This window comes from Chamaea fasciata, unplaced genomic scaffold (assembly GCF_029207755.1).
Source record: "Chamaea fasciata isolate MVZ Bird 193981 ecotype frontalis unplaced genomic scaffold, bChaFas1.0.hap1 SCAF_3, whole genome shotgun sequence".
NCBI classification, from domain to species: Eukaryota; Metazoa; Chordata; class Aves; order Passeriformes; family Sylviidae; genus Chamaea; species Chamaea fasciata.
In genome coordinates, this window is record NW_027094088.1 from 88,568,406 (window position 1) to 88,596,087 (window position 27,682).

The 27,682-nt window shown below is 36.6% G+C and overlaps 1 protein-coding gene and 1 long non-coding RNA gene across 8 annotated transcripts in view; one reads left to right on the forward strand and one right to left on the reverse strand.

The window, feature by feature from the left end:
• Positions 1-27,682, forward strand: part of KHDRBS2 (KH RNA binding domain containing, signal transduction associated 2) — a 350,066-nt gene that overhangs the window by 165,468 nt on the left and 156,916 nt on the right. The window lies entirely within an intron of this gene.
• LOC136287823 (uncharacterized) lies at positions 14,714-22,283 on the reverse strand. The gene is made up of 3 exons (XR_010720361.1): positions 22,085-22,283; positions 15,750-15,830; positions 14,714-14,934 (listed from the first exon to the last, which is right to left on the reverse strand). It is a non-coding gene; the product is annotated as an uncharacterized lncRNA (long non-coding RNA).

The window sequence follows — 27,682 nt, forward strand, 5'->3', positions numbered from 1 at the left end:
AGGAGAGTGCAGAAACATACTCTAAAGCTGTGAACTTTTTCAGTTTGATTTATACTGAGTATATCACTTTCTGAAATATTTACCTTCATGTCTATTGATTTTCCTCAAATTCTCTGAAAATTATTTTTTCCACATTTATAAATTCATTCCATGCTATTTTCATACGTAAATTTGTCTTAGAAGTGAAGCATATGCATACTAAATATTAAGTGAAGTAGTACTAGAATTGTGTGAGTTGTTTTCCGAGATCTGTCCTGAGAGTTCTTGGTGCTCTAAAAATGTTCAGGACTTATATCCCTTAAAAAAGAATGTGATGAGAGCTTGTTTCTATTTTTGATTGAAAAAATGAAGTGTCTGTTTAGGTCTCTTGATAATAATGGAAGGATTCAAAGAGTGCCTTTTTTTAATGAGTAATAGGAAGCCAAGATACGAGATGTTCAGGTGAGGCATATGAATACTTGCATGGCAGAATTTCAGTGTCTTTTTAGGTGTGGGCTTCCTGATGAGGAAAAAGGGGAATACATTACAAGTAAAATATTGAAGTAGACTATTTAAATGTTAAATTTTTTAAGAGCAAATAAACTTTTTTTTTTTTTTAAGAGCACAAACTAAGTAACTTAAGATTATTAAAAAATAAATATCTGAGTATTTCTTTTCAATAAAAAAGTTTGTTGGCCTCAAGTGCCCAGAAATGAGCTACATTTTAAACAAGTTAAATCTGTCTTTCTGATTCTTCTTTCCTTTCTGATCTCCTTATGCTTCCAGTTTGGGAACACTGGTAATGAAATACCATTTAAAATTCTTTGAAATAACTGTGAGACAAGAAAGCATTTTCTTTTTCATGATTTCTGACTTTATGTTGAACATAAATACAAGGGACAAATTAGGTCAATATTGTAATGCTTGGCAGCATGTCATGGAATGACATTTTGGCTGCAAGCTAATGGTGAAGGTCTGCCATGCCATTACAGTGGAAGAAAATCTATCATTAAGTAACATGTTTCTAGAAAGTCTGGTTGCTATAGCTTAAAATGATAACAGGGCAAATTACAAAATTTTCCAGTCTTTGTCATTTGGATAACACTATTTCCAGTTGTTCATGACTTTCCAAAACTTCAGGGTTTTTTTCTGTAAGAGGTTCCTGTTCAAAGTTACCTTCTTATGTCCTTTTCATTCTGGAAGAGAGCTCCTGCATTCTAGCATGGTGCAAGGATGATGGCACCTGGATTTTTAACATCCATTGTGTTCTGTTCAGCCTGAGTTAATAAGGGACAGAGATCAGTGGGTTTGGGGAATAGTATTAAAATTTGTTGTAATATTCAAGCATCTCTGCAGGCATGTATTTTGTGTAATACTTTATTTATTTATAAAGATAATATGTATTTTCCAGCACAAGTATAATAGCTACACTGGTGGAAATATAAAGACAGGTTGTTTGTTATGATATTTTGAACATGGTTCACAGTGTCAGTAACAGACCTTGTCAGAGAAGGCCACCAAATTTATCAGGCATGAATTGCCATTAGTGAAGCCGAATTATCTGTCACCATTCACCTCCTCATTTTACATGTCTTTGCAAAGCTTCCAGGAGGATTTGTTTCCATGACCTTTCTTACCTGAGGTGAGGCTGAAAGAGCTGCAATTTCCAGCATCTTCCTTATTTCTCTTTTTTAAAAGTGGGGGTTACTTTTCCCCTTTTCCAGTCAGTGGGAGCTTCAGTGGACTGACATGACTTCTCAAATACGATGGGTGGTGGCTTAGCCACTTCCTCAGCCTGTTGCCTCAGAATGAGCAGATGCATCTCGTGAAGTCCCATGGACTTGTGCACCTTCATGTTCCTTAGATGTTCTCGAGTCTGATCCTCTCCTTTAGTGGGCAGTTCTTCATTCCCCCAGTTTCCACCTTTGCCTTCTGCAGCATGGGCATTGTGGCAGGAGCACTTGTCTGTGAAGACCAAGGCAAAGAAGTCGTTGATTACCTCAGCCTTCTTCTCCATGTCCTGGGTAGCCAGGTCTCCTGTTTTGCTCCAGAGAGGGCCCACATTTTCCCTGGTCTTCCCTTTATCACTGATGTACTTTTCCTGTTGCCCTGGCCAATTTTAATTCTGTCAGGGCTTTAGCTTTCCTAACATGATCCCTGGCTGCTTGAACAATTTCTGTATTCCTCCCAGGCAACCTGTTCTTGTGTCCACCTCTGTTGGCTTTCTTTATGAGTTTGTCCAGGAGCTCCTTGTTCATCCGTATAAGCCTCCTGTCATTTTTGCCTCACTTCCTCTTCATTGTGATGCTCATTCATGAGCTTGGCAGAGGTGATCCTTGAACATTAACCTGCCTTTTTGTGCCCCTCTTCCCTACAGGGAATCATAATCACTCCAAACAAGTAACAATTGTACTTTATGACTTGTTTGTTAGTTTTATCCCCTCCGCTTCATTTCAGATTTACAAAGCAATTATTAACTGACTGGTTGCAACATGTTTCAAGGGTTTTGCACTCAGAGAGACTGCACTAGATAATTTCCTTTTTGTTGCCTATTTGCAGCATCTCTTGAATTTGTTTATGGTGTTTTGTTGTTTATAAGACTTAATTTATTGCAGTGATGAATACTGGGATTGCATGACAAGGATAAAACAGTAGAATATAACAGTTTTATTTATACCAAATCAAGGATGTAATAAACTATTCAAATGAGTTTTCACATTGCTTATGAATTTTGTGAAGATTACATGAAATATTGCCCTCAGAAATTGCACTGATCATGTCAGTGAAATGGAATAATGTTTTTATACCTTATTCAGAAGTTTTAATGAGACTGAATTTTAAGATAAATGCCCAGAAAACATAATAAGATAAAAGCAGATATAAATGGAGAAGAGGACTGAGAAAAAAAAGTAACATTTATTAGCTGAAGCAAAGTTTTCATGAAGAACTACTTTTGATTTAAACGTGATTATTTCATTTTCACCTTCAACCTTACTCAATAATAGGTAAATCCATATTTTTACTAGTGAAGACTTTACCTCCAAGCCAGAGTTAAAAACCGCTGTCTGTCCCACCAGGTAACACATTTCAAAGCTGCAGCGCATTCTCAGGTTGGTACATTGGGCTCCTTCCAGCAGATGTTTCAGTGCTTGACTGAATCCCAGTGTCTGCCGCCCTTGGCAGCTGACGCACTTCCACGGCCAAGCTGTTTCTTTGCTGTCTGCAGCTTCCATTTTGCCAGTGGATTGAGGTCTGTGTGGGTGGTACCAGCAGGACGTTGCTAACTGGTTGATAAGATTTATTCTGTAACTGACTTTGCTCGTTCTTTGGTGGGGTTTATTCAAAATTAAGGCTTTGTGGGGTGTCATATCCAATCTAGATATTGTGTTCCATTGAGTTGATGTTTACTTAGTATGAAAATTTGCATATAATTGAAATATGACAGATCAAAAGACTCATGATTAAGTAGATAGGATTAATCTCAGAGTCTTGAAACACAACAAACAAATAACAGTCCTGCTCCATTATTTTTCTGTCCACCTAGTAAAAATGAAAATCAGAATGTGCTCCCCACGTCAAGGTTTTACACAATCACATTTAGCAATCACATTTGGAATGGATGCTAACATTACTGGAAAAACAAACAGTAGGGATGCCTAGGAGGAGGATGTGTTTTGTAGATTCACCTTTGTGGCCAGCACAGATATGATAAAATCCATAGGTATCTGACAGCCAAGGACTTCTGATCCTAAATTGCCAGGGACTCTGTGTGACAAACCTAAGGCTGATGTTAGATGTCTGCCTCTGAATGGGATGCAGGGTCAGCAAAGTAGAGGGGGAGACAGGAGAGAAGAGCCTTGAAGCTTTTCAACCTTTAAAATCTACTGATTTGTAAAGGTTCATAGCTAATAAATGCAGTCAAGTTTTTTCACTATTAATGACCAGTGAAATCCTACATCACTCTTGTTAAATAGTATTATATAATTTCGATTTATATCCAAACATACAAATATAATTTTCAAAGAAGCTTTACATTTCCATGTAGTCAGGAGCTATATCGCCTTTAGGAGTTCTGTGCTTTCTAACGCATGCAAAATCTTTTTCTGATTCAGATTTTTATCCCTTTAAGCAAAGCATTTTTATTTGATATGGTTAGCATCCCTTGGGAGAATGAGGGAAACAGATACTGATCATTCGTTTTATGTATGAGTGCTCTGTAATAGGGAGCTATTATGTAGAGGGCAGATTGCAGCTGTGGTGACACGACCACTTTAAACAGATTGTTTACAACTGTGCGGTCAGATGATCAGAATTTGAACCAATAACCACTTTAAAACTGCTGTCCAACATATTTGCATACATTATCCTAGCCACTTGTATCAGCTTTAAATTGAGGCATATTAGCACCGCTCACAGGCTGGGAATAAACACATGGTCATATAATGCAGTCCAGTTGATGGGCAATCACCAGTGAACATCTGCCTGTACACTTTTCTGAGGGTATTTATCAGGTCAGATCAGATCATATCAGGTTCTGTTACTAGAAATCATTGTGGTGAGGCAACAGGTGGATGCAGTGTTTTATGTGTTTTTTTTAATTCAGGCTACAATGTCTTCCAGAGTTCCTTGTAAGTGTATAAATATCTTACTGACTGTTTAACTTCAAAAATCCTTTTATCTCTCCTTGCTCTATACCACTGATTAAAAGAATATTCTTACCAATAGTTTAAGAATATTATCTGTTCTCACTGATCTAGCTAAAGATGAAAAATCACTAAGAAAGAAGAGCCTTTCAGTGAAATGAAAATTTACTAATTTCGCACTGCAAGTTACTTATACCAGAACTATTTATGAAAAAATTGAGATCTATGGGAAATTGAAAACAAACTTTTTTGAGGTCAGTTTGTTTCAGTGGGAACAGTTAAAACATCTTAAGGTAGGGTTAAGATGTTTGAAGGTCTTTCTCCATCAAATACTGCAAAAGAAATTATCTTACCTCAAACATACACTTATAGTATATGTAGGAGCTCCTGTCTAGTACAGACCAAAGTAACAGATAATCTGTGTGCATACAGCACGCAGTAACAATTCTGTCAGTTTTAGGTATATGACATCTGTTTTGCATGGTTTTTGTTAGCCATCTGAATTTCTTTTGTGCTACAGTGTAATATGAAATCTCTGTTTACATACCATTTCATACTCCATGGTTTTGTAATCTTACGTTTGTTTCCAAATAAGATATACTGTGGGTGGGGGGATGCCAATCTCTTTTTCCTTTTTCAAAGAACCTCAACAGGCAAAATATTTCCCTAAATGTGACTCTGAGCAGCAGCACAGCTGCATCTCTAAAATTCATCTTTTATGCCTGTCAAAGTAAATAATTTACACTTGCACATTCTGCAAAAATACTTTCAATAATAAATAATTAGTACAGTAATTATTTTAAAACTGTGATAAGGAAAAATTTTAGCAGCTGTCTTAGCTGTTCTGTCTGGGTTCTGTTTTTTCCCAGTGTGCAACATGTCTGGCAATTTCACACACAAGTTTTGATAATCAAGGAAATAAAATTCAGAGATTCTGTCAAGGCCTAAAATGTCATAGCACTTTAGCTCTTCGCAGCTTTTGTCCCTAAACTTAGCTTAACAAATCAAATTGTAATGAATACATTCAAACATCAGTGTGCTCACAAGAGTCATCACAACTTGTGGACTGTGGTTCTTGACTTTTCATAGATGCTGAAGTTTTTCCTAATAACGAATACTGGCTGATTGAGCAGCACTTGTGTTGTTTAAACCAGTTATTTCAAGCTTGATAAAAATAATCCTAAATCTTCCTCTGAAAGTGAACATTTAGGAGTGGAGATGTACACTAAAAATGTTTCAATTTTTCAACTGAAAATTAAACTCCATTATTTTTCATCTGACTGAATTTTTTTATATAGTTGTTAATATACAGTATAGACTGCTGGTTCTTTCTGCTGCAAAGCTATAAAATAGATAGCAATACAAAGAGCACATAATTCCTCAAATGTCCTCATATTTGTGTCATGAAGAGTGGGTCTTGTGTTGACATGGTAGACTAACAGTATCTTTTTCACAGGCTTAGCTCCCAGCTGCTTCAAGGCAATATAAATACTTAGCCACATCTTGTGTGCTTTAAAGCTTGATATTCCCACTCTGAGTGGATTAAGAATATCTTTAGATATTCCAAGACTTATTCAGTCTGTGAAAGCAATTCCTTGCTGATCTCTTTCTGACGCACAAAGGAATCAATATAAGAGGCACAGCCTTACTGTCAGAGCCAGCCCTTTCAGATCAGCCAGAGACATGAACCTGAGCAGGGATTTCACACTGACCATTAAGCTCAGCGTGCTATTGAGATGTGACTGTAGTTTGAAGAAATACTTACAGCTTGCTTGGTGAGTCTGTATCCATCAGCAATTTTAGGCTTGCCTTGCTTCCTTTTCCTAGGGCGGATTTTTCACCAGTGGCAGATCAGAAAAAAATTATTTTGCAGATGATATTTTGCAGATGATAAAGTTCATACAGAAAAATTTGAATTCCACAGTATTGCTTCTTGTTTCTTACTTGCTGGTCTGTAATATGTAGCAAGAAGTTTGCTGTGGTATTGCACATTAGACTGTTCACCTTAGCAAGGTGAACCACTAGGCCCTCCTGCACATGTGGCATTTCATTTAAAGCTCTCTGTGTGAGTACAAATTTGGTAAATCAACTGAACAGTAAAGGTTGTTTGTTTGACCCAGTGAAAAGTCTGCAGCTTTACAGTTTGAAAACAAAATTCCATGTGGTTCTGTATAAAAGTAGACATGGAAAGTATATTTTAAATAATTGGTTTGCATGCAAGGAATTACTTTGTAGTCATGATGAAAAAAAAAAAAAAAGTGCAAGATGTTGTTAAGTGTTCCCATCACATATATTAGTATCTTTTTTTTTTTTTCCCCCCAAGACATCAATATGAGGAAAGAAAAGGACAATATCTGGTTTAAAAAATAAGACTGAAAGCAAGGAGACAAGAGCTACTTATTTTGGCTCTTTCAAGGAGTTGGTTATTGGCTTAACCAAATTAACTTGCAGGTTACTTATCTCTATGTTTCACATATATCAGCAAAGCGACAATGGGATTTTTAAGGTTTAATTCATTTGTGAAAGCACAAATAAATAAAAAAAATTTGTACTGTCATTCACACTGAAAACCATACTGCAGACCCTGCAGTGTGTTGAGGGTTGTTTTGATTTCTTTTCTATATTTTTAAAAATAAAGGAAGAAAAAAGGTTTCGGTAGTATTAATAAACATTATAATTTTTTTAATGTAGCAAAAGTCAGTGTAGTCAATTCTGAGGATGCTGAGTTACGATCACTTAGGAAAGCATGAAAGAAAAAGCAAAAATGCAGAGTAATCTTACCTCAGTTGTGTTCTTTTAGTTTCCAGCAGTCAAAAAGTCAATTTTTTCAAGGCTGCATCCAAGACCATCTTGCCTTATACCCCGTGGTAATTTGTACTTCTCTGCCCTGAGTTCATCAAAGGCTCTTTTTAAAAACCTTATTTAAGCTTTTGGCCACAGAAAAACTTAAGATTGTAATCAGTTTGACAGTTCAGTTATGCACTGAGTGTAAAGACAAAAATAAAACCATAAATTCCACTTCCTCTAGTTAGTTTTAAAGCAGTTTCTGAAGAGTTTGTAAGTGCCCTCATCTTCATGCATGGTTAAAAGTAGAGGATAATTTCACTCTCATCCTCACTCATGTTGTTCTGGATTTGTTTCTTTTCTAGCCCCCAACTTTTATTGCACAGAAGCAGAGGTAGCTCTGGTTTTCTGGGACATACTTCTGACTATCTTTCTTTCTCTTCCTTATCTTTCCTCTTTCGTGTTTCTGTTGGGCTGGGATGGCCAGGATGGCACAGAGTAGCTCATCTTGGTAGTCAAGAAGAAGTCCAGTAATGGAATGGATCTTCTGTTATTTTGTGGTTCAGTGTCAGAGCTTTTTCTAGTGCTATTTACCATTCATCCTGCTTACACTGATTTGGTGGTTTTTAATCGCATTTGTGAAAAATCCAGGACATCTTTTTTGAATGATAATAACTAATTAAGAGCTATTTACTTTCAGTATTTTGATGTTTATCAATACTTCAGTTTAATTATTTTCATAGCATTTCTTTGCATTTATCAGCACTCAATTTTTTTCTGCCAGTTTTATTTCTAGTAATAGAGTATAATGAGACCTTTCAGCAATTCTCCACAATAACCTTTAGATTATATTGCTTTGAATAATTTAATTGAAATACTATCACTTCACTATTCAAAATTTTAATAACATTTATAAATACAATGAGCAGACCAGATTTTTTAATCACTCAATAAATTCTTCCCCTCAGAAAACTATAATAACAGTCCAACTATTTTTAATATTCTTTCTCCTGTAACCAAGAGAGAATTGCTAATCAACAAAGTGCTCTGTTTTAGCATTTGACAACTTTTGGTCTGGCTGATGAGAATTTTGATCTCCATGGATGAGATGTTTGGAGATGGATGTCTCATTTGCTGTGTGCCAAGCCATATGACATAAACTTGTTTAATAATAATCTGCATGAAGCATAAAAATACATTCATCTGAGGAATGTACTTCTCCAAGACAGTAAGATGATGTGTGAAACTTCTTTGTGTGTCAAACCTGCTTTGTGTATCAAAATTTGAAGATGGAGATTTGCATCTTGATAGTAGATTATTTCATTCCAACACAGCAGGCTCTTTTGGGTGAGACCTGCACAGGTGGTGTGATACTTAGACCCTGTAGCAAAATCTGTAGCCATTTAGCAGATGAGGAGACTTCTGTGTGAGAGTGGTATCCCAAAGTACATTCCCAGCCATCAGCCCACTTATACCAGCATGCAAAAAATGCTGATAATTAGGACGCATTTTATAAACCTGCCTGCCTTCTAAGTTTACACACTTTGGAAGCACCAAGGTGAGAGACAAAACTTTCAGATAAACCATGTGAAACTGGAAAAGGCTTTTAATAGGAGAGGAGGCACTCCAGGGCTGCCCTTATGTCATTGACTGCAAAGGAAAACTGTGACTTGGATTAAAACAGAAGGAAATTCTCATAGGTACGTGAGTCTTTTTTTGAAAGAAAGTCTTTAGAAAGCCTAATCTTTCTGAAGAGTCATATGATGACTCTAGAGATTCGTGATCAAGTTTGTTCAGAGCTGACTGAAGGTTATTATGCAGAAAGAGGAGTGAAGTAGTCCCAAGGCTGTAAATGGGACACAGTTGGGAATGATGGCACAGAATATCACTAGCTAGTAGAGGCAGGAGCTCATTCAGATGGGAAGGCTGAGGATAGATGCAGGAGTCGACAAAAGTATGCTTAAGAGATGACTAATGTTCCATATTTAAATTAATTGAGTACAACTACCCACCTCCTTGCTTGCATTTTCTCTCAGCTGTTTGAAAACTCTGATGCATGCAGTTTCTTTTTTCACTTCTTGCTTACTAAACACAGAAAGACATTTGAGCTCCCTCCTTTTGACATGCTAGAACACGGTTTGTGTCTGTTGGATACCAACTCAACTGCTGTGTTATTTCCATGTTGGCGTAACTTGTGAATGACCCAGTGAGTAACAACTCAGTTACAGCACTGTTGAAAAATCAGAGTTTTTAGAGCCAGATTGGAGGAAGTGAGAAATTCTTGAAAGCAGAGCTCAGCAGGATCTGTGGCTATTTCTGATTGAGGTACATACTCAACACTTCTGTTCATAATGAACACTTACCATGGAGTTAAGCCTGAGGAGATCAGTATAAGAAGGAACTGAAAAGGATGGAAAAGTCCTTGTTTTCAGGATTTTCCTTTGATTGTTGATTTACTTCTATAAACTGTAAAATTCAGAAATAAGACACTGAACAGTAGTTAAACTTGGGCTCTAAGATTCTGATTAGACATGATCAATAGACATATACTCCAAGAGCTCTCAGTGGAACAACTGTCAGAAAAACACAGGCAAAAGCTGGTGTTTTTTCCAACCAATATGGGCTTCAAAAGGTCAGCGAGAACTTTGCAGAGGAAAAAAAGAAAGGTCACTTTTAGAGTAAGATTTGGTAGATGTCTGTTGTTTTCATTATTTGAAAATTCATATTCATAATTTGTTACTGTTTTCATCATCGTTGTTACTTTTGGGGAAGTGAACAAATAACACCTTGTACTAAGAACATATTCCTGAGTTGTTTTAATCTAGTCATGAGTCCCTAGCTCTTAGAATTTCCTTAGGTGCCAAACACACATGGGTCACTTGAGTTAAACCAGACAGAGAAAAACAACCAAGAGCTGTAAAATCACTGTAGTTACAGTGGGTTTGGGAAACCACAGCTATTGTCTCAGAAGAGCTAAGAGAATTCCCTCAATGTTAAAAAAGGGAATTTCATGTGTAACATCATGGCAAATCACAGGATAAACAACTGTTATCTCTTCCCAGTCATTACCCTTAAACTGATCAGTTAAAAATAAGTGAAAGAAACTGATGCTAAATTAAACAAAGATTTTGCTCTGATTTGGATTGAGATTTCTGCCTATAAACACATCAGAAAAACAGATTGTGCCTTGGGTATTGGCTGGTCTACACTTGTATTTTGCTTTGAAAAGCACTTAATAGATTTATGTGAGTCTGTAAAATGAGCTGCATCCAGAGCAGGAGTTGGCATAACAGGCTGAAGGCAGGTGCACTTAAAAGACCGAGGTGATACAGAGCTCTGAAAAAAATGTTTGTGCTGGGAATGGGAATCCTGACAGACTGCTTGACTGCCACATATTGTGTGGTGCAGTGGGTAATTCATGTCATACAACGGGATGAGTCCCTGATACGCTATTGCATATCTGCACAAAATGTGGTTTTTCCATCTCCATCTGTCTCCCAGACAGTGTGAATATGTTGCAGTATGTTTAAAGACTTCTTTAATTTAGTTAATCAGTCTCCACTCAGAGCTCAACTTTTTGCATGGTCAAAAATCGTACTTTCTGCTAGATTGAAAAAGCCTGTTTTGTTTTGTAGTGCAATCATGCACTGCAATATCACTTAAAAATAATTTCTTCTATGTCACATTTTAGACTAACAGCTGAGTCATATCCTTAGTATTAAAATTGGAAACAAACAAAATCTGAATGTATCTCATTTTCTGTCAAACCCTAGACTGTTTTTATTTAAATTACTGGATCCAGACATATTTGAAGTCTATTTATATGGTATATCAATTAAATCTCAACTTGTACTTCAGCTTTGTAATCAGTTCTGAGCTAGAAGTGATTTTGTGTAGTTTAAGGCCAGCAGGAACAGAGAATCTATGTTGATTTTGTGTATATTATATTATTATAGTGTATGTATTGAATTTCATGCAATGATACATAGCTCTGTACTTACTGGGAAGTATATGGCTATAATACAATGTGGTCCATTATTCTATAAAGTTGGCCTGTTAGATTTCTTCCAGCTACCCTTACACCAAGACCACCAGTTTTAGTTGTGCATCCTGCTCTTAGGTTTATCCAGCTGCTCTGCACAATTGCTCTGATACTGCCTGGCACCCACAGCAGATAAGGAGAACTACCTGAATGAGCAGCTGAGGACTTTTATGTATGGAAAAATCAATATTTCCAACCAGTCTGATTAGAGGCTGAGAATCAGGAAGGGAGGAAAATCCCTTTTTGTTACTAAATCTGACAGTTTTCATGCTGTGTACAGGGATAAAGTGTTATGAATTGCACCTGAAAGGTTTTTCTCTGCTGGTATAAACTAACTGGTTTACTGTCTAAGGATAGCAGGTTTTTTGTGGCTCACAAGTATTTCTAGGGAAAGTAGTTAAAAGGATAGGAAATACTGCATCTACCCAGTATTGTATTGGAGTCAGAAAAGCTTCTTGACCCTTCTAAGCGACTTACACACATCTTCTTTAGGTATTTACAGAGCATGATGGGAGTTCTGTATCCACAGAACTTCCAAAGAGAAAATCAAGAGAGAACTTGAAAATGCACGGATTCTGAAAATGGAAGTTTGACTATTTCCTTTGAGTCACAGCCTACACAGGCAGTAGTATTTTTCCTAAAAGCTACTAAATATATGTTTCAGAAGGATATCAATTCTCACTTCAAGTGCTCCAGGTGATCTGGAGTTCATCATATGCCTGCTTAGCTTTAGTTATCGTCAGTGGTAGGAAGCTGTCTCTTTTCCAAGCTGGTATTTTTTACTCCTGTATTCAGGATTTTTTACTCCTGTATTCAGGATTTAGTCAGTAGTTCTGTGTCTTTCCCACAAGGACAAGCACCTTCTTGTCCTTGTCCTTGTTCTCCCTTTGGGTCTCCAGGGGGAGAGTGTCAAAGAAATTAGATGTTTCCTCAAACATGTTCTTCAGTAAACAGAATATTGTTATTAGGCCTCATTTCACAAGACCTTTTTTTTTCTTTTCCTGTTTGACTGCCCTGTCAACTCTTGAATCCTTACCCTCTTGTCAGAAGAGCCACACAGATTTGTCACAGTAATCTAGCCCTCACATTTTTACCACCCACAAGTTTAAAGAGCATACAAAAATAAGGATTTGATATAATTGTCCAAATATTAAGAATATTTAATACTATTGAGCTAGAAAGCGATTTCTGAGGTCATTGCTCTGTAATTTTATATCCCTCAAAAAAAAAAAAAAACCAAAAAAAACCCCCCCAAAAAACCAAAAAAAAAAAAAGAAAATAACTATACCACAGTACCAGTTTGCAAATCATTCATTATAATCACTGGTGATTTATTATAGAGTTTAAATCTAGCCATTAACTGATAAAAAGTTCAGGTGAGGTGCCTGATCTGGAAATGATAATATACTGTGGAAGTTGTCTCATGTCCCATTCTACTAGCAAGGTAAATCTTCCTATCTAGAAAAACCTCCATTTTCAGTGCAAATACAGAACAAGAACATGAGTTAAATGTCTGTCTCACTGTTTTCTGTAACAGCCTTTACAGTTTCATCTAGAAACATACCCCTGGCCTATTTTTTTCGAATGGGATAGAGGAGAATTGAAGGGAGTAATCATATTGTATTACCAAGTTAATTGCCCTTAATTGCACTGATCACTCTCATTTCTCCTGATGTGTTTTGCTTTCATATTCAGTCACCTGCATTAAGGGAAAATACTTATACATCCCTCTTATTGTCATTTTTACATTGTTTTTTTTCTGAAAGAGGCATTTAACCTAAATATCCTATTGCCCAGTGCCACTTTTTAAATGTCTTTGGCGTTTAGGTTATGAGGGTTGCCTGTAGGATGCTCTTCAACGGCAATTACAACCTGGCTTCTTTTAGCAACAGTATAGTTTTTTTGCAGTTGCATGTTATGATATCTAGCAGATATCCCCAAGAGAAAGTCAGTCCCATTGTACATTTTTTTTTCCTGTGTAGTAGAAGCAGAAGGAATATTTTGTTTTCTTGCACAGTTGAAATGCACATGTGACATATGCATGTGCACATGTGACACATGCACACCAATACTCCATCCTTTGCGTGAATAAAACTCTAATTCCTGTTACTGGAGAACCTGATTCTACTCCTGTGAGCACTGTCCTTGCAGTAAATGGTCAATCTCCTATCTCCTCTTCCCCCCATGAGACAGTGCTTAAAAAAGGATCTTCTCTGCCCTTTTTTGTGGATACCTTTACACAGTGTGCCAGTTCCTAGATCCTACCAGTGAGTTCTCTCTTAGCTCCTCCAAGCTGGTGTTTGTTCCATCTTAGGTGAGACCACATATAAAGGAGAAAAGAATGGAGAAAATAAAAATAGCAGAATGGGAAAGTTAAAGAAAAACAAGGGGAATATATAATGAAAATTAAACTAATTTAAATTAATTAACAAAAACTTATGAATTGCAGTGGAAAAGTACTATCCATGGTTGCAGCATCTGTGAGAAATTTAGATGCCTTGAATTTTTCCTGAAATTTAGATTTTCAGGAAAAGTAGCTTTTAAATAAGAGTACCATGAATATTTATATTATTTTAGTTATGAAAAACTAATTCCAAAGTGTGTGAAAAAACAATAATTTTTATATTGTTTATTTATGTATTTTTCATTTTAAATGTGATGGAAGCATTTTCTAGGGGGACTTATGCAATAACTGGTAAATGCCACAAAAAATTACAAATTGCCATTAATATATTGATGTGCGTGTTCTTTATTTCAAAGAGAATTCATGATTAATTATTGCAGCATGGTCACACTTTTGATAAAATATTAATAGCTTTAATTTTGCAGAGATTGACACGCCAGCTAGGGTTGGATTTCCCACTTGAATTTTTGCTCAGTGCTGTTAAAAAGAACTATGTAAAATATCACAATAAGTGCAAAGATATTGTAAGGACCAGCATGACACTATCATCATTTCATGCATGTTGGTCGAGAAATAACTGGCCCTAGCTGTAAAATATCCATACAAAACAAAAAGCTAAAACAAAAACAAACAGTAGTTGTCAAACTTTCTTGAGTGAAGTCAGGGCTTTTTGGGAGAGGGTTAGAAATGCAGGGGTGCTGAAGAGTCAAGAATAAGCACAGTTGACAGAAAAGATCAAACAAAAAGTAGAAAATACCAGATGACTCAGAGAAAAAGATACTGAATTGAAATTTTTATTTCTTTCCATAGAGATCAATATTAAATTACTTTGGAGAACAAGAGATGCACTCTCTTGTCTGTTAGTATGCCTGACTTTTTCAGACTCCTGGGACTGATTCAGCTGGGACTCCTGCTCCTGGGAATGACAGTTTGATTACAAGGTCTTTTCAGAAGTGCACTGGTCATCTTTGTTTTGTTTTTGTATATATTTATTCTTGCCCAGACCCTCCATAGGGGTCTTTCACTTCTCAGTGAAGTCTTACTCCATTTTTGCAACAGTAATTCTGACTTCTTTGTTAAGTCTGGGGAAAATAATAAGAAAATTAGGCAATTTCAAGCAATATAATGCAGTTTAAAGCTACTTGGAGTGTGTGAGAACTAAGATAAACTGGAGAAAGCAGAAAATAACTAACTTACGTTTTTACCTAGGATCATACCAAATTTTTTGTTGCAATTGGTTAAGTGCAGAGTTCCACTGGGTACAAATTCCTCCAGTAACAGTGTTAACATACTGAGACCATGGGTTTATGTTGCAGGGAAGTAGAAGACTTGCTTTTGTTTGTGTTGGATCTTTGCCATGAGCTGTGTATAGCAAGAAAGGGTTTTATGTGTATGAATAAGAAATAAAGATGTGTGTCCATGGGCAGATTTCATAGCACTGATAAACAGCACAGAAGTGAAGGCTCTTTTACAATAATTTCGTCATGCTTTGAAGAGATCTAACCATGCTCAGAGGAGCAGTCAACATTATGAAGAATAGATCTGCAGATGGAGACAAGATCCCCTGCCAGGCATTAGATATCTTAGGGCTGAGACTTTTTCTGGAGTTGTTGAATATTTTATTTACTTGTTGAATTAAAATCATAGAAGTAATTTATTTTCTTCAAGGTTAAGTTAAAAAAGATGGAGCTTGATATTGCCATGAAGCATGTATTTTAATAGAAAACACTTATTTTTCTTGTTACTTTGGTAGGGTTTGCTTAGGTATATTCTCCTTTTGTAAAATTGCTAGTTGAATTTAAACATTGCAAGGCCATAAGTATAAATTACTGAACAACTGAACCATCTCTTTTCCAGTTAGAAGGCTTGATTTGGAGATTATATCCTCAAGAAATACCTGAGAGTGCTGCTAATGACGTTTCATTTGCATGAAGTTTGTGTTCCTGGGGATCGGAAAAGATTCCTATTTCTTCACTCCCTGCAAAGAAATTAGGTACTTTATAGGAAAGCAAATATAAATCTGTTCCCATATGCATGTCCCCCCAAACTCCATCACAGTCGATATGAATCCTTTTTAAAAATACTTAGATCTTGAACTGGCAGAACCAGACAGTGGCATACTAATACACTGACTCATTGTACGACTGCACTTTCCAAGGAGATGTAGGAAACATCTTGTAGATCATGGCTGGTCAGTACAGAATTGTCCAAATTAAATGAATATTGCAAAACTAATATCTCCCTTCATGTACAGGGATATGTACAGATGTCGGTATTGTGAGGTTTTGTATCAGCACTGGGTAATTAGTGAATCAAATTAAAGATTATCTGTTTAAATAGAGTCTAACTGATTAAATATTGAACATTTACTCTATATAATTTCATTACTTTCTTCATTGTGATGCATGCACATTACAGTGCATCAGATATTTGGTGATTTTCTTTACTGTTTTTCTCTCTGACTCCCCATTGTTTGTTTCCAAGCTCCAGGAAAAGCTGAAATTTATACTAATGCTTATCTAACTTACCATTAAGTCTTTATCTTTTTTATTACTTTAAATTAAGCATTTCACTCTGATATAATCAGGGAAAAATTAGAAAAAATTTATTTTTACCTATTTTCTTAAATAAATGAGGCTAATGCAGCTGTAACATCTATATGTCAGAAACTTTAAAGAAAAAAATTCAGTTGAAGGAATACAGAGTGTCAAGATGTCTTAAAGCTATATGAGAACTCATTTCTTGGTCAAGGGAGCTTAAAAATACTATTTTCCTTAAGGAAAAGCAAAACTTTAACTTTTGGAGATGAAAATTCTGTTTTGTGCATTTTAGCTGTCCCAAATACCATTGTGTAGTGGTAATAAATTCATTCTGCTGCCTTATGATCCAAATAGTCAAGGCACTTGAGTCAGGCTTGCAGTCAAGAAGTGTTCTGGGTAGGACAGGGGCTGGTGGCTGGGAAGGATCCCAAACACAGCAGCCAGTGCACTGAGAAAGGATGTGGAACAGGAAACTGACCAAGGGTGTGGGACTGTGCCCTTGGGGCTTTTATGATAGAGAAATTTCAACAGTAAAGTATTTCAGCACCAAGGAAAACATTTAGGTTTTTTCTTTCTCATAGTTGAAACATATATGGAGAAAATTTAGCACTCCCCATTTCCCTTAAAGTTCTACGATGATGACCTCTTGAATAGAGTGAACTTTTGAGTGTTGCTTAATGTGTACATGGGGGCATTAAAACCATTTTGGTTTATTGATTTTGGACAGGCACAGGTCTTTTGAGGAAAGAAAGGCTGTTATTAGCCTCTGAGCCTCACAGACCACTTAACTGCCTGCAGGCACGCCAATTAAGTGGAATTATCATCCCAATTAACCATTGTCCCTTGCCAGTCAAAACTCATTTGGTTTAATTCAGCTTCCTAGGAAAAGTCCTAATTAACCAGATTTCCTAATTATATGTGTCCTGATTAAGTGAAGTGTACTAGTGCAGCCTTCATTAATAAAGGATCATTTTCATTTTGTTACTTAAATGATTTTCAAAAAATTATGGTTTATGGGTAGCATTCTCAGGTAGTGAATGTCCAGATCTGGGTTTTTGTACTAGATGATGCAGACTTAAAAGCCAGTTGAGCTACTGAAATAAGTAATTTCTGCAGAACTTGCCAAGAAAGTGTTATTCATTAAGAAAGGCAACAAAGGTGTTCGTATGTCCTGTTTTGGGCTGAAGATTTCACTGAGATGTGACGCAGCCGTGAGTTAGTACTTGGATTGGTGAAATCTGCCATTGCTTCTTGATCTCAAAAGATCTTTGCAGAGTCTCGTGAACTGAGATATGGAGCCAGATTTTTTAATCTATTTGGACACAGAGTTCTGCACAGAATATATCTGAGAAAGTGTGGTCTCTGCCACACAAAACACATTCAGAGTATATTCAGCACTTCGTCACTTTGCTGTTTGCTTCAAGGTAAGATTTAGTTTGTTGACGGACGACTTCTCTGTGTCCGTGCTCCCAGGTCTGTGACCTGCTAATAAACGTGAAACTGAGTTGCCTCCAAGTTGTGTGTGACCCTGATACTTCACATCACATAAATTAAACAAGATGATTAGAAGTTATTGGTAGGTGGGGGAGCATTTGAAGTTAAAAGCCTAAGATAGTTTATTCATTTTATTAATTATACTGTGAGTAGAGTTACCTTTGTAATGTTATGTAGCTGATTCTACTAATTAAAAAGGTTATAGTGATTTCCATCCAAGAATCTCAAATCTTGACTACACAGGAAAGGAGACAGAAGTGAATCAGTTACAGGTAGAGAGCAAAGTTTTTCTATAGATGTGTTCTAAATCGGGAATAACATATCTGCATACAATTCTGCACCCAAAACATTTTCTGTGCCTTGTGACATCTTAATGATTTACCTGAACTCCCTTAGACTGCCTTGTCAAAAAGTATTGAGACACTTTCTGGAGCCTTCTTTGACTTGTTACCCTCACTTACTCAACACAGGCTTAAAATCAAGCAAACTTGGTCTTCTGAACAGGATATTGCAGGAATTCATCCTGTTCCCTGCTTTGGCAGAGGTATGACCTAAATGTGCCACCATGGGATAAATATGCATTGACAGTGTTTTCTGTGATACAGAGGTTTTCATAGTGGCTGTTCATAATCACATATTCTAATAAGTTAGCTGAGACTCCATTATTTTCATCCACTAAAAGCCAATCCTTTATACACATAACTTACTTTATACAATTTTCACACACCTCATGTGCAACACCTATTGGCTGGTAGTTTTCTTACTACTTCATTTTTTGGTCAGAGGGTGATTTGTGTCTATGTGCTAAGATTCAGGTTGTTTACATTTTTCTTTATGGGTTCTCATGGAACAAATCTTACTGTTTACACAGATGCACTTATTTTTTCAACCCAAGAATAGGTTGTTGTGTTAACGAACCTTTCATACCAAGATTGTTTTTTGCATGGGAACTTGCAAATTGCTTGACTACACTTGGAGGAGATGACAGCCTAGCTATTAATTTAATAGAGCTGGCCTGATTTTATGAGGCCTTTCTTTTTTAATTCTTTTACCTGTCATGACAATCACATATGTCATTCGTGTGTTGTTCACAACAGCCATGTTTCCAAAATAGTCTCAGGACAAAGCACCCTCAACTTTCATTCCCAAATGTGTGTGATGGGTACCAGGAGGCATTGCCTGGTGGAGGGAGCTCTCGGGGATATCTGAGCGAAATCTACTTCTTTCAGCAACTCTCATCATTCCACTTTTTGAATTAACCTTTTTTAGCATCTTCTTTTATGGCAATCTGTCCATGACCAAGCTGGAAGGAGTCAATATCAAGAGCCCCATTTACAAGGAATAATCCCTGCATTAATACAGAAAAAGCGAATCAATTCTAAAATATTGAAAACATTGCATAAAACAAGGGGACATTATTGTGCAAAACTGATGACCAAAACAACCAAGAGGTACACAGACTCACAAAAAAAAGAAAAGGCATTTTAATCTTTTCTGGATGGCTTAGGTATCTCTATTTATGTTTAAATCAAATAAAAGCTGTAGTAAAAGTGGAAAGAAAATGTCAGCAGCTTGATTACTTCCACAGTTTTTACTGTGAGAGATATTAAAAACATCCACAATAGATAGTATCATAAGAAGTTTCTGATAACTTAGAATATTCTCAAACCAGCTGGGAATAAAAAAAACCTTGAAAACGTTTCCCAAGTGAAAATTTTTTCTGTCACAATGAAGTTTACATTTTCTGTCTTTTATGCTGTGACTTTTATGTCTGATGTGCTTGGGATGTATTGAGTAAGGCAATATTAATAATAATAATTCTCTAGAGTGGTCCTTCAGCACTGTCACATAATTTGAAAACAGCTGAACCACACTCTTGTCACTCTCATCAAGCTGAGATTGTGTTTTCATTCATGTTTGTTCTTGAGGTTTGCTAGCTCTCAAGATTTGCTTCAGTTTTTCAATTCCTCAGACCCTCAGTAACATACAGAATCCAACTTAGAAATGAGCACACTTTGGTCAAGGATTATGGATTGACATGTATCATCCTCAGAAGTGAGGGATCAATGTTCGGTTTATATTTACCTTTGTACATATACATATATATTGAAGATAAATGAAGTAAAATAGGTTTTACTTAATTTTCTATTAACTGAATTTGTACTACAGGTATATTGATGATAGTGCTTTAAAATGTAAATACCAAAAGACAAAATTGCAAAGCCAGAATTTCAGTGATTAAACTGGCAAGGATTAGCCAGGTACCCATATACTTTTGGATGTAGTTTCAGCAAGTAAACTGCAAGGCAATTTAAAATGGAAAAGTTTATTTTAGCTGTGAACACATAATTTATCACTAAAAAAATCCCAATGCCAAATTTCACTTGTTAATTGCTTTTTGTTTTCAAGGCCAATGCAATTTTTTCTTTTGTTCATCTGGAAAAGTGTAGAAATACGGTATTTTGTAACTTTTTCTTTCTTCTCAGTGCTACGTAAGCTTTTAGAACACATCAGTGTTCCTAGTAATTGAGCTCATTGCAAAAAAGTCAAGGGAAGTAGTAGAAAACCCTCTGAAGGATAAAGCATAATGCTTGAAATGGAAAGTACTGAAGGCATGATAGGCAGTTCCAACGTTCAAGAAGAAAAGCCTCGTAGAAAGCTGGAGTTTTTCCTGGTTTTAATTGCTGTGAATTTTTTTTTTCTTTGAGTAGTCCCATTAATAGGAAAACACTCAGCATACAAACATGCCAATTATAACTTTGTGAGATTTAATGATGGAAGCTTAATGCAGGTAATCTCTATCCCCAGGCCAGTGCTGACTGTTCTTTTGAAAACAATCTGTGTGCCTTGTAAAAGAACTATTAAAATAGTATATGGCAAAATCAACATTACAGATAATAAATGTACTGTATTGTTTTTGTCTGTAGCTTGTGAAATTGCTTTTACTAGTAATGCTTTTGTTGAAGTAGCAAAGGAGATGGAAGTTAAAAATAATTGCTGTGCTCAGTTACAAGCAGTACTGTTTTGAATTTTTGTCAGCATCCTAAAGAAATAAGCCAGTGCAGATTTCAGCAGACAGTTATTAATGACAACTCCAAATTGTAGCAGTTGGTTATGGCCTTATCTCATTTTTAATCCACGGATACTATGTGCCTCTGTGTGTTTCTGTGAAGAAAAGTTCCAGAAATTCCCTACCTGTTGAGTAGAATATTTTCTTTCACCTGCTCAGCCTCACTCTGGCTAGTTTAATGGACTGCCATCTGCTACTTGGGTTGGGGGCATGGGCGGTGGTGGGGTGAGGTTTGTTGTACTACAGCTCCTTATTCAGGATATACATGGTGAAATTATTTCATTATTTTTTGTAAACCTCAGTTTTATCTTTTTCAATATTTATTGTATACTTCTCTAAATATATATTAATATTTTTTAGCATTTTAGAATAATACAAAATTCTTAAATCTAGCATTTAAGACTACAGAGAACATATGGAAGTCATCCTAAACTTCTTATTTACAGTGTTGTCACAACACTGTTGGCAGCTGTGAAATCCCTTGGGGAGTGCTGAGTCAAGTATTTGCAAGGATGAACTGTAGGGATATGCAGTTCTCTCTTGTCAGTGAGTAACTTCACTGTATTCTCTGGCAATTCTTAAATACATTTTAATTCATTGACCATCATCATAATTATTAAACTACTTAGACAAAATTAAAAGAAATCTAACTTCTTCTTTATCATTTTAGAATGACAAATATTAACTCATATTTGTATTCTGTAGCTGCACCACATTGGGAGATTTTCACCCCCAGTTGCTTGTGGAGAACTGTGAGAGTTGTATACTAGTCCAGAAATACAGACAGGTATTTCATTATCCTACTTGCTATATTTCAAGCTTAGAAAAACTGCAAATATTCCACAAATGAAAAGAAAAAGAGGCTCTGAAAAGATGATGAAGCCAGGAATTTTGGTACCCTTAAGCTGAGGCTTAATGAGCCTCTGGCCTCATTATTGAATATAACTATATAAAAAACCATGAAAGCATAAACCAAAGTACAGGAATTCTCTTATCAAGGAATTTCAATAAATTCTAATTGATAAGGACAAGAATTAACTTCAAGCAAAGGTTGTTAAACATTAAATCCTGAGATTAAAACACATATTCAGAGAGTAGTCCTGCACTTAGGGGATATTAAATTCTTACCTGCAGGTTGTATTACCACAAGAGAAAGAGCAGTATGTGCCTTCACTCCTCCACAATGTTCTACTCATATCCTAGTATATGAATTGATGATTCACATATCTAGAATATTCTAGCTCATATCTAGAAAATTGGTTCTGAATTCCATTGACCTAGCTGATCTCAGACTGGTGAGGCAGAAGCTCAAGCAGGGAGGCTGTGGCTTCAGCTGTGGTGTTTCCTCTTTGTAATTTGCTCTTCTTGCAGTTTGAAGACAGCAACAGCAACAGGTGCATTTTATGAGACACCTGATCCTGTAATTGTGTGCCAGGCATGTGTGATATATAATGCAGAGCCTTTCACAGCACTACAGTAGACCTGGAGTTCAGAAATCAAGCAGATGAGCTTGTACCATTTAAGCCTTCATAGGTCGTGAATTATTGCCAAGAGAAGAACTTGTGCTCAAGAAAACTTTGGAATAAAGGAAGAAAAGGAAACTTAGAAAGTTTTGTTTCTTTCAAGATCAGATAAATCAGAAAGAGGTCAGGACTGTAGCTACAATTTTAGAGCTAACTCTGTCTTCCTCTCCATTTTGGTGTCTATGGCTTTCAGTGTTCTAGAAAACTGCAAGGAAAAGGGTAGATTTGATCTTGTGTGTACAAAAGTCTTGTTTTGTCACCAACAATTTATAAAGAGAAGGCAGACATAATGTTCAAGTGTAGGTAACATATTTATTGTTAAATTTTCCAGTATTGCAAGGAAACTGTTTTAATGAATATTTTAGTTTCACTTACAGGATTGGGTAGAGAGCTCAGCAGATGGTTGTCATAAACTCCATACCTCATTTTGGAAGTAGCATTCAAATCTATCCAGCTTGGCATTATCTACACAGACTAATTTTCCTGCAGTTCTGTGCCAAAAAAAACAGGGTGTGGAGAATATTTTTTCTAATTATTTTCATATTTTGTTAACCAATATCAGACCTGCTTAGCCTGTGGTTGCTCTATCCGAAGATCTCCTATGTTTTACGGTTTTATCAGAAAAACTATAGTCAGTTATCAAACAGCAGTGATCTAAATAACTAATTGTTAGCATTATTGGGTAACTTAATTAGAATAATTTGTACATTTTCATGGTACTGCCATTGGCCAGTGGTGAGTCTTAGTGAAATGGTTGTGCCTAAATTACAAGGTTTTTGAGAAGAGAGAAATTCGGGAGACATACTCATAAGCACAAAGTGTCATTCTTAAAATTATTGAAGTGAAACTTACTCCTATTTTTGTAACACTTTCGATTTTTTCAGTGGGGGAGCAGTTCCTCACTGTATATTTGTGTGAAGAGAAGGAGAGTTTTATTGTCCACAGAAACTCTTCCCCACCCATTTTCCACCTCATCCATTGCCTTAGTCTATACACTGTTGTGTTCACAGGGTTGACCCTCAGCTGGAAGAGAAAATACAACAAAAGGCTCCTGGATTAGGACAGGGAGAGATCACTTAGCAGTTACTGTCATGAGCAAAACAGGCTTGACTTGGGGACATCAGTTCAATTTATTACCAGTCAAATCAGAGTAGGATAGTGAGAAATAAAAAGCAAATTTTAAAAACACACTAATCCTTCTTCTTGGGCTCAACTTCACACCAGAATTCTCTTCCTCCTGCCCCTAATGGCAGGAGGCGGGTGGGGAGTGGGAGGCATGATCAGTTCTTCACCTGTTGTCTCTGCTGTTCCTTCCCCCTTAGTGGGAGGACTCTTCACACACACTTCCCCCTCCAGTGTGAGGTCCCTCCAGGGGCTGCAGATGGATTTCTGACATGTAGGGCAGTCAGAAAGCATACTGTTTCTGAAATTCATGCCTGTCTGTTTAATTAGAACATTCTGAAGCTAATGACAAGTTTGTCTTCAGAAGTATGTCTTAAGTAAGGCTGAAAATTACCTCTGACAGGTATTAGATACCTCTGAAAGAAATTAAGTAGGAACAGAAAAGGATTGAGTACCTAACAAAAGTCAGGAGCTTCTTGCTTACACTGTCTCACTGTGGGCAAAGGTTTTTCATGTGAGAAAAATAGTATGGATAACATTTCAGTCTTAAAGATTGATAGTGAAAATAATGAATGGGATCTCAACAGTGAAATTGGAATGTCCATGTTTTAGACCTTAAAAACAAAGGCCATTGATATAATAATATCAAAACCAGAGGAGATGATTTCTCTGAATGCCCTAACACCACACTCCTGTCTTCTCTTCCACATTTCATTAAAAACAGCTAGTAAGCAGCAAAAGTAAACACCCTCCTTTGCATACTTGAACACAGGCACCCAGTGGTAGGAGCTGTGTGGCAGCAGTGTCACCAGCTCCCCCCAGAGGACTGAAACCACTCTCCTAGAAGAGGAGGGGAAAGCCAGGATTGGTGTGTGGATATATCCCATCATCAGGTGATACCCATTAGAAACTCAACCTTGCTTCCCCTCCTCCTCCACCTTCTCCTCTTTCACTATCCCTAAAGAAAGCAGATCTGTTTGTGTTATGTGTAATTTAAATCTCTCATCACTAGGCTGACCATACAGGGAGTGAAGACTTTGAGGAACTGAGTTTGAAGATGCTTAGCTTGTGTTTTGGTGTTTAATAACATGTATCCTCAGCTCCTTTGGCCTCTAACTGGTGTGGCTTAATAGAGGAAGCTGATGTCTTCATAGAAGTGAGACTAATAATGCTATCAAAATTAATTTTTCTTTTCATCATTTATTGTATCGTACAATAACATAACTGGAATAATTTGTCTAGGATATGCTGTTAAAAATAAGAACCATACTTTAAATTTGTCTCTTTAACTTAACCTTGTAACTCAGTCATTCATCTGTCTTAAACTGTTTGAAATACCTCATTTAACAAATTTGGATCCAAATGTCCCAAAACTTTTTTCCTGATTGTTCATTTCTTTAACAAATGGCTAATTCATAACTTTGTTTAAAAAAAACCCACAGAATTGTAGAAAATAGGATGGCCGTTTCTTCTATGAAAAATGATTTTTTTCATTTCTGCACTTTAATGAGATGTTAGATATGCTGTTTTTCCTACTCTTGAGGAAGAAAATTTTCTGCGTTCATCTTCGTGATACATGTGACTGATGTGTGAATCAGACAACAATCTCCCAGAATTCAGCAAAGTGAGATGTGAAAGAGTTTACGTATAAAGCTCGTCTGGAAACACCGGTTGGCTTTAACACCTACTAATGGAATAATAGAAACCAGGGAGTAAAAGTCCAAGAGAGCAAGCAATGATTGCTATTTCTATTGGACCCAACTGAAACTTTATGTGCTTTGTAAACTGATAGTTTAAATTATACAATTGAATAAAGAAGAGGAAAATGAGCCCTTTATGATTATTCTCTTCAGGGCCAGGGGAAATTAATTTATAAATAATGTACCTGCCCTTTATGCTGTTACTCAGATTTTTGAAAGCTTCACTGGCTGTTCTGCAATTATGCTAATGATATCTTTGACCCAATGTTCAATGCAGAAAGTGATGCTTAAGCTGTGCTTCTGTGAGTGGATTCCTCTTTCTGTTTCAAACCTCTTAGTATTTACTTTCATAAGTACGCCAAAAAAAAAAAGAAAGAAAAAGGCTACTGTAATAATTAGTGGGAATAAAAGAAAGCATTTTGCATTTGTTCTTATGCTACATATGTTTAAACTTCTCCATTTTTTGCAATTTGTTTGTGGAGGGGTGAACTTTTTAGTGGATGGCTAGGATGCAGGAAAGAGTAGGACAATTCCATAGGGGTTCTGTATCACTTGACTGGCAAATTTCAGCATGTCAAAGGGGTGCTAATGGTGATGCTAGTTTATCTTTTTTAGTCCTGATGTCCGTAAATGTTCTTTATAAAGAAAAGCCAAATCAGCTCCCCATGAACTTTTAGATAACTTCCCAGATGCCCAAGAACTTGTAGTCAAACATTGGGGTCAGGTTGGAATTTCTGCTTTTGATTCACTGTATAAACTTATGGAATATATTTAACATCGATGCCACTTGGTTCCTAATTAGGAAACGCAGCATAATCATACTTAATTACTGTCCGTATTTCATAGGGAGTTTGAGGATAAATTAGGTACAAGAGCTTGAAATATAAAAAGCTTTCTAAGTGGGTAATATGATCCACTTGTTCAGTCTGTTGACCTCAACTGATAATGAAAATGCTTCAGCTAATAAATGTATGAGAAAGATCTGTGTTAACTAATGATTTTCTGCTATAATGGGGCTTAATATATCTACTACACTGCCTTCTTAAATTCTGAGAAAAGAGGCTGTGGTAACGACTCAGAAAATTTAATCAAAAGAGGAAAGAGAGCAGGAAACAACTTTATGCTTAATTCCTTTCTTTGTAATGACACACCATTCTGTTGTCAGTCTAACATTATTAGTTTTCAAGAAGGACAGGGACTACTATTGACTATAGTATATTGTGTGAGGTGCTAAAATAAGCAGTGCTTCTTGCAATGTTGCCTCATTTATGAGTATGCTGCAGTATTTCTAAAGATAGGTAGATTATCATAACCTTCTGCTGCTGAAGGGCAGCAAAGATTCTTTTGTAAGAAACAGTGTCAATGGACAAACAAGATCAAACAGGCACAGCAGATGATGATGATGATGATGATGATGATGATGATGATGATGATGATGATGATGATACAAGTGACCCACTTAGGCAGGGAAAAAAGAATGATTGCTGTGAAAAGAAACAGACAGATAACTATGATACAAACAATAGACTTATTGAAATGCTTGTAGGCTAAGGGTAGAGGCCTAGCAACAAGCTGACTACTGGCAGGTGATTTATCCATCATCTTGAGGAAAAATTGCTACTATTTAGTAAAGATGAAACAGGTGTACTGGGCAGAAACAGCATATTAACCTTATGGTGTCCACTGTTTTCCCAGGAGACAAAAATGGATGAATCTTTAGGCAAGCTTTAGCAAGCTTTAGGAAAAGGGGCCTTCAGAAAGATTGTTAATATTAAAGTATCCTCGGGAACCCTTTTTCTTTTACATTCCCTTTCACTTGTCCTTTCCTGTAAGAATGATGATTCATCCATGCTGAAATAGCTGGATGCCATATTTCCAGCTCCAAGTCCTATGGTGGAATAGCACCATCCTCCATGGTAAGTGGTTGTAGTTGGTTGACCCTGGCTGGATGCTAGGCACCCACCAAAGCCTCTCTGTCACTCCCTTCCACAGCTGCAAGGGGGAGAGAAAATATAAGAGTGTTCATAAGCTGAGGTAAGGACAGGGAGAGATCACTCACCAAACCCTATCACAGTCAAAAGAGATTAGAATTAGAGCTATTAATTGAATTTATTACTGACAAAATTAGAGCAGAATAATGAGAAGCAAAATGAGACCTTAAAAACACCTTCCTCCCACCCCTTCCTTCCCAGCTCTACTTCTTCCCCGCAGCAGTGCAGCAAGACTGGGAATGGGGGTTACGGCCATTCATCACAGGTTGTTTCTGCTGCTGATCAGGGAGAGCAGTCCTTCCCCTGCTCCAGTGTAAGGCCCTCCCGCAGGAGACAGTCGTCCATGAACTTCTTGAATGTGAGTCCATCCCACGACAGTTCAACACAAAC